We start from the raw sequence: 7,372 nt of genomic DNA, 5'->3' as shown, positions 1-7,372 counted from the left end.
GTTGGAGTAGGTGTGTCACTGTGGGTATGGCTTTTAAGACCCTCATCCTAGCTGCCTGGAAGCCAGTATTCTGTTAGCAGCCTTCAGAAAAAGATGTAGAACTCTCAGCTCTGCCTGCACCATGCCTGCCTGGATGCTGTCATGTTCCTGCCTTGGTGATAATGGACTGAACCTCTGAACCTCTAAGCCAGTCCCAATTAAATATTGTCCTTATAAGAGCTGCCTTGGTCATGGTGTCTGTTGACAGCAGTAAAACCCTAACTAAGACATTCAGAATAAGGGTTTCTATTGGTTTATTTGTTTTTTAAACATTGTTCTTAGAGGATTCTTTACAATGTGTTTTAATCATATTCATCTCCCACCAACTCCCCCAAGATTACTGGTTGATCCTTCTCTACCCAGCTAACTTTGTGTCTTTTTGATATATTAAGAAACAACAGTTTCTTTAAAATGTCTGTTGAGTCTACATTATGCTCCCATGTATTCTTGGTGTGTTGCCATGCATTGGAGCACAGTCAGCCTTCCAGAGACTACACCCTTAAAGAAAACTAACAAACACACCCTCTCCAGGCAGCTAACAATACACAGTAGTTCCTCCGCTAAGGTTAGGAATCCATGCCCCCTCTCCCCTCTCACACATGCTGGCATTAGAAAGCACCATCCAGGCCTCGTGGCACACATATGTAATCCCTGGATTTGGGAGCCACTGGGACAGAGGAATTTCAAGTCAGAAGCCACCCTGGGCTACAGGATCCTGCTGCTGTTACTGTTGTTGTTGTTGTTGTTGTTGTTTTAAAAACTACCTAGAAAAGCCAACTGAAAAATACTACGTAAGGCTTGAGCTTTCAAAGGCACCCTTGGAAAGCCAACTTCTTGCTTATGAGTTTCTAGACCCTTATAAGGACCTTAAATGAACACTCAAATCTATTCCCCATCTCATCAAGAAAGTCATCTCATTAATCATCATGAGAAGACTGAAAAATAAATCTTGACCCAGAACAAAAGCACATCTTTCATGGTAGAGTTTCTTTTTTCTTCACTTCAAATCTGTGGGTAGACTTTTAAATAAAACTGCTTTTGTTCCACTGGGTTATGGATCTCACGTTTTCTAAGTCTTCTGCTACTTGGAGAAATGTATGTCTTCATGGTGTTTGGCCTTCTTGGAGTGTAGCTGCCATGAATCCCTCTGCACCCAGGAGTTATAATTTGTTGCCTACCTCAAGCTGGAGATCTGAAGCTTGATTCTGGCTCCCTAGATCTCCACAAGTGAGAGTTGCTGAGGAGCTGGAGAACTAAGTGGTTCCTCCTCGCACTTTTCTTTAAATTTAGACATTCATCAGGCTTGTGTGGAAGGAGACTAGAAGCTAAAAATAGAATCCAGTTGGATAAGGTCTGGAATACAGAACCCAGAGTAGACAGCAATTCCCCAACCCAGCCAGGAGGACTCTGGCATTCAACTTCCTCTGCTCTGAAGTGTACAAGATTCAGTTGTGTCTTAAACACTCACTGTGAACCAAGAAAACACGGGAAACTCGCTGTCTTCTCAATGGCACTGATTGAAACCAGATAGGGCTAGTCCTATTTCTAAAGCCGGTGAGAGTCCCTTGTCCTTAGAAAGAAATGGATGTTTCTTGGACTTGGAAAATGTCACTCATAATCTGCTGCATTTTGACTACATGACCGGGTGCACATGTGCACACACACACCACACATATGCACACCATAAGCACAAGCACAAGCACGCATGTGCACACGCACACACACACATTCTTCCTCATGCTCTGTCTCCGCCAAGCTGCCTTTGAGATCCTATTCCCTTTTGCAACCATATGACCTCCAGCAACAAACAAGGGTCATTTCCTCAGTAAGCCAGGCTTTGATGATGCTGGGCCATTTAGGTTGGAGCTGTGATCTGACTTTGTCAAAAGCCATATGGTTCTGAGAGAAAAGCAAGGAGTGGGAGCAGGCCCACCAAGATCACAAGATCTGTGACAAACCGAAGCTGCAAGTGTAGAGGAGAGAGGAGATGAAGGCAGCACTGACTTTTTTTTTTTTCTTTTTTGGCTAAACACCAGTTGAACACAGGAATGCCCAGAGGCAAAAGCAACTTGACTTACAATACATCAATACAACTGCCCATTGTTTCTGGCTCTGTTGTCAACACAGTAGACCAAACACAGCTCCACTTGCAGAAAATCAGCACATGCAAGCCTCCGGATTTTACACTTAGGTGTGTGCCCAGACTCATGGGACCAGACAGTATGAATTACTAGGGTCTCATTATCAGTGGTGTGTTAAATTGGGAACATAAGTCACCCATCAGCTGTCCCTTGCTTCATAAGAGAATTTTATGTATCCCACCCGAGAATGGGTTAGCTGATATAATATTAAAATCATAACAAAAGAGCGATATTATCTTCCTGGGACTAAGCAAGAGCATGTCCATATTTTCTCCTTTGATGTTGCCCTATGCATGAAAACATGAAATGTGCTTCTCTGTATATTAATAGCCACAAAAGTTACTTCCTTGATCCTGCCACTATACACTGTGGCAGGAGATTAGGGGCTGGAGCTGGAAGCATCAAGATTAGTCTGAGAGACAGCGTTCCTCACCTGGGCTTCAAGTAAAGAGAGAAGCATTACCTGAGAAAAGACTGCGGCCTACAAATGCGAAGGGTTTTACCTGAAAGACCTGTGAAGGGCCCAGCCCTAGAGAGGCGGGGCTTAGGGAGCTTTTGCTGTGAGCTCAATGGTCCACTTCTGAGTGCTTTCCCTGCCTTAATAACTAACTGTCTTTGTTTCTAATTCCAACTATACGTCTACACCTCTGGTACAACCCATTGTCCTGGGACACAGGAGCCTGGATTTGGATGGCCTCGGATCTGGCGCCTGGCACTAAGCATGCTTTGTTTTTTGATTTTTGAGGGTGCATTTTTTTCCCAGGCGCGTATTTGTTTGCTTATTTGTTCTTTCCTTCACCCACCATTTCTTTATCTCTTTTTCAGATACTCTCTGAAGCTTAAGCAGCATCTTGGACGCCCTGGGATGTCTCACTGTTTGTCTGCCCTTCGTGCTGATTTTAAAAGGCACGGTTCTCTGTGTATTGCCCTCTAAGGGCAGCTGCTGGGATTTTCAGTGTCCCAACCTGCTCTGTTTGAGAGGGGGGGGGGTGGTTCTTTGTTTCCTCTCAAGTTCTAACAAAGCAGTCCTCCAGCTTCCTTCTGAGTCTGTTTTCTTTTATTAATGAGATTTAGAACCAATCTCCCCATAACACTGTATTCACACAGTTGCCATACATTTGTGAATCTTAACTATAATATTTTTTTTTTGCTGAGCCATGCATTACAGTTTCAAAATATTCTATTTTTAGCTTTAAAAATTCTCTTTGGGAGGATGAAAGACAATAAAGTGAAGAAAAGTAGTGAAGTAAAAAAGTTGATTACGATCATCTCAAGTCAAAACTATGAGCATACAAGTCTCTTATACTTGCCCCTCATACACACTAGGCAAGTGCTCTACCACTGACCAACACTGCTGGCCTTCCTAGTCCAGCACTCTAACCGTGATGAACAGAAAATAGGCCACCAGACAGGAATGACTTAGAACTGGACATTTGCATGCTGCCTAAGTATACTGTATCTTCTAGCATGTATACTGTAGAAGAAGAGAAGAGCGGTGGTTCACTGGTTAAGAAAACACACTATTCTTCCAGAAGACCCAAGTTCAGTTCCCAGCACCATGGTGAGTGGTTTTCAACCTTCTGTAGCTCTTACTCCAGGGAATCTAACAAGTCAGGCCTCATGGATTCCTGCATTCAAGTGTACATATGTTCACACACACACACACACACACACACACACACACACAATTAAAAGTAATTTAAAAATTAAGTTTTTTGTTTGTTTTTTAAGGAAAAGCAAGAACACAAAATAGGTCTCCGAGTTAAGGAAGTAATTTAGAGTTAACGAACTAATATAAGACCCAATCCAACAGTGGGAGAAAAAAATCCTAACTCAGTGGGAGTGGGAGAGAGTGAAATAAGTCCGCTGGGGGGGGGCAAAGTTCCCAAACAGCCAGAGGCAAAGCAGGAACTTCAAAGTCAGCAGGGGAAATGAATAGGGTGTGAAAGTGGAGATGAGCTGGGTCCTGCTTCCCCCCACCCCCCAGATTTCCCCAGAGGTCTGGATAGCATCCATAGTCAACAGCAGATGGGAACACTGAAGAGGGAGGCTGGGCAGGGCTGACAATTGAAGCCCAGTAATGAAGGAGGAGAGGACCAGAGAAGGGGTGAGGTGGTCCAGAAAGAGAAGCGAAGCAGAACGCTAGTAGTTTGTCAATTTTATCTTCCTCTCGGGCCTCGCAGAAGATAAGAGAGGTCAAGCTCTGTCGGTGAGGGAGGGCATCAGGCAGACACTGCAGGGAAAGATTTGTGTTGGGATTCTCCCCACGCTTGCCAGAAAGATAGTGGGGCAAAAAGCCTGTGGTGTGATTGGGGCAGGTTCATGTCTATCTAGTCATTTAGATTCTAGGAGACAGAACCAGTTCTATTCCAGGGGAAATGTGTAGGCACACAAAAATGATTTTGTGCCAATTCTGTTTGGCAGGTCAAGGTTGGATATTACATTCTTCAAATGTGAACATTAAAAAAAAAAAAAAAAGCTCAGGCATTGTGATGTTGTGAGGAAACTACCAACAATGTTGGAACGGATACCCAGAGAGAAAGGGGGAGAAGGGTTAGAGGAAGAGGGGAAAGCTGACCTCCTTGTGGAGCAGTTTCCCTTTAGAGATGGGAAAGGTATAGGAGAATACCAAAATTATATGACAGGAGAATGGTGGAAAGGTAGATGGATGGATGGATGGATGGATGGATGGATGGATGGATGGATGGATAATAGAGGGTTGGATGAATGGAGGGAGGGGAGAATAGAGGGAAGGAGGGAGGGAGGGAGAAAGGGAGGGAGGGAGAGAGGGAGGGAGGGAGGGAGGGATGGATGGATCACTGATATAGACAAAGAGATTAGATGAAAGATAGATAAACCTAAAAGATAAAAACAGGTTGGCTCATCAGGTAAAGGCCCTTGTGACTCAGCCTGACACGTGGGAGCCCCTATAGTAGAAAGACAGAACTGCCTTCCAAACATATGCTGTGACATGCACAGGCACTCAAGTGCATACATGCACAAACATACACTGAATGAATGAATGAATGAACGAATGAATGAATGAATGGATAAAATGTTCAAAGGACAAGGACCATGTGTACAAAACTTGTTTCAATGTTGTAAAAGACTGAGGAAAGACACTCAAATAATCTCTTTAAAATAGAATTTTATATAACCTTTGTAACAACAAAACTCAAACGTATTTATGTAAGCAGTCCAATCCATATCAAAACAAGAAGAGGCCAACACAGCTGGGCCAGTTAACACAGACGAACCAGTGAGCCAGTAACATCTGCCAAACAAATGTGGAGATGACTCCAGAGGCTGTAAATCGAGCCGGCAGCGGGAGATGAGGCGGGAGAGCAGGGCACCGGAAAAAGAGAGAAAGGAAGAGGAATTTAGGAGCGAGAGTGAAGACAAAGGGGTCTGCAGGTGGAATAATAAGAAACTAACAAATACAAGAGAAACACTAGCAGGAGATATGAAGCCCAGGAAATACAAATTAGATGCATGAATACATCTTATAAGGATAGGGAATCTTTATGTGAAGATCAAACCAGCCTATGGCCTGGGAAGGGGTTGGCTGCCAACCTCACTGTTCAACCTTGCAAGTGCTCATGAGAGACTTACTCTCTCAGCTCCAGGTTCTGGCCTTCAGTCTTTCAAGCTCCAAAGCTGAATGCTGCCAACTGTGGGGCAGGATCCGGGGCTTAGGCTCACAGAAACAGACAAAGCAGGACATCACTTTGTACACACAGACACGCTCTCTTCCTGCAGGCGGTCCTGGAAAGTAAGCAAATAACAGTTGGAAGGTCTCTCAGTGAAGATGGTGTTGCCATAAAAAGAAGTCACGGAGAAACAGAATTAAGCTCTCAGACTGAGGGGCATAAGCCTTTGGCGTTTGCCAGCTGTGTGGCCTTGAGCAAGCAGTTTAATCTCTGTGTCTCATCTATTAAATGGAGTATTCTGATATCGACTGCTACATAAGGAATCACACCAAAACTAAGCACAAGTTTAAGACAACTGTCATTTATTTGGTTCACATATCTGCTATTACATACTACATGTGGTGTTGCTGAAGTGATCAAATATGGACCGGAGGACCTATGTACATGATGTTACGAGGGAACTCAGTGAACGATAAGGACTCGGGGTTCACCTTCTGGCCATGGGCTTGTCTAAAGGCTTCCAAGTGCTCTTTAAACCACAATGGCTGGATTCCAAGAGCAAGCATCCCTGGAAACAGAAAGTAAAGGCTGCCAACTTCTTATGCTTGGACCAGAGGTTGACACATGTCCTACTCTATCAGCTAAACAACTACAGGGCACAGATTCGAGCCCCCCAAAGCTCTCAATACCTCTGCTGTGCTGGTGGTTCAAACCAACGAGTGCATAAAAGTGTACTCTTCTTTAAATGTTTCTGATGTGTGTTTGTTGTGTTGTTTGAGACTATTCAACCCTGCTTTAGGGAACAAGAAAACACAAGATGCAAGACATTCCCAAGGTAACATGTAACCTTATGTACCTTCCTAACACAAATGCAGGTGTATGTGATAAACTATTCAGACATACTGAACATGCTATTCTTATATTTTCTAAATTAAAAGGGGAAAGTAAACTGGGAATGGTAGTTCACACTTGCCATTCTAATCCTTGGGAGGATGAGGCAGGAGAACCAAGAGTTCAAGGACAACCTGAGCACATAACAAGATTGTGTATGAAAAGAAATTAAAATTTAAAAGATAGTATCTAAAAAAGGAAAGACAATAGCAAAAGAATGGAATTCTTCTAAAGGGTAAAGGGTAGAAAGACCAACTCGCACTAATATGATATACTAAAACGTAGACTGTCTCTATTCGTGAGGGCTGATTTAACTGCTCACTGTTGACACCCATCTCGGCCCCTTCTGTCATCTGCCTGGTTCAGGGGACTAACTGGCATACTGCAGTTGTCTCCTTCCAATAGAGCAAATGTTTGTCATCGAGCCCAGACACCTTCTGTCTGATTGGACCCCCTTACTTCAACCTCAGCTCCAGTTTTTGTAGCCACATGATTCACAGGGAAGGCTAATGCAGTAGACATCCCTGTGACCATCAAATGGTGCGGGTGCCTAAACATCATACAGACAGCTTACCCCACTCAACCTTCAGTTGTTAGTTGAATTATGTCCTTCCTCTAGAAATGATGAAATTCTAATTCCAGGGACTCAAT

The sequence above is a fragment of the Mus caroli genome, unplaced genomic scaffold (genome assembly GCF_978045245.1).
Source record: "Mus caroli unplaced genomic scaffold, Mus_caroli_1 scaffold_14, whole genome shotgun sequence".
Lineage (NCBI taxonomy): Eukaryota > Metazoa > Chordata > Mammalia > Rodentia > Muridae > Mus > Mus caroli.
This window is presented reverse-complemented; position numbering follows the sequence as displayed.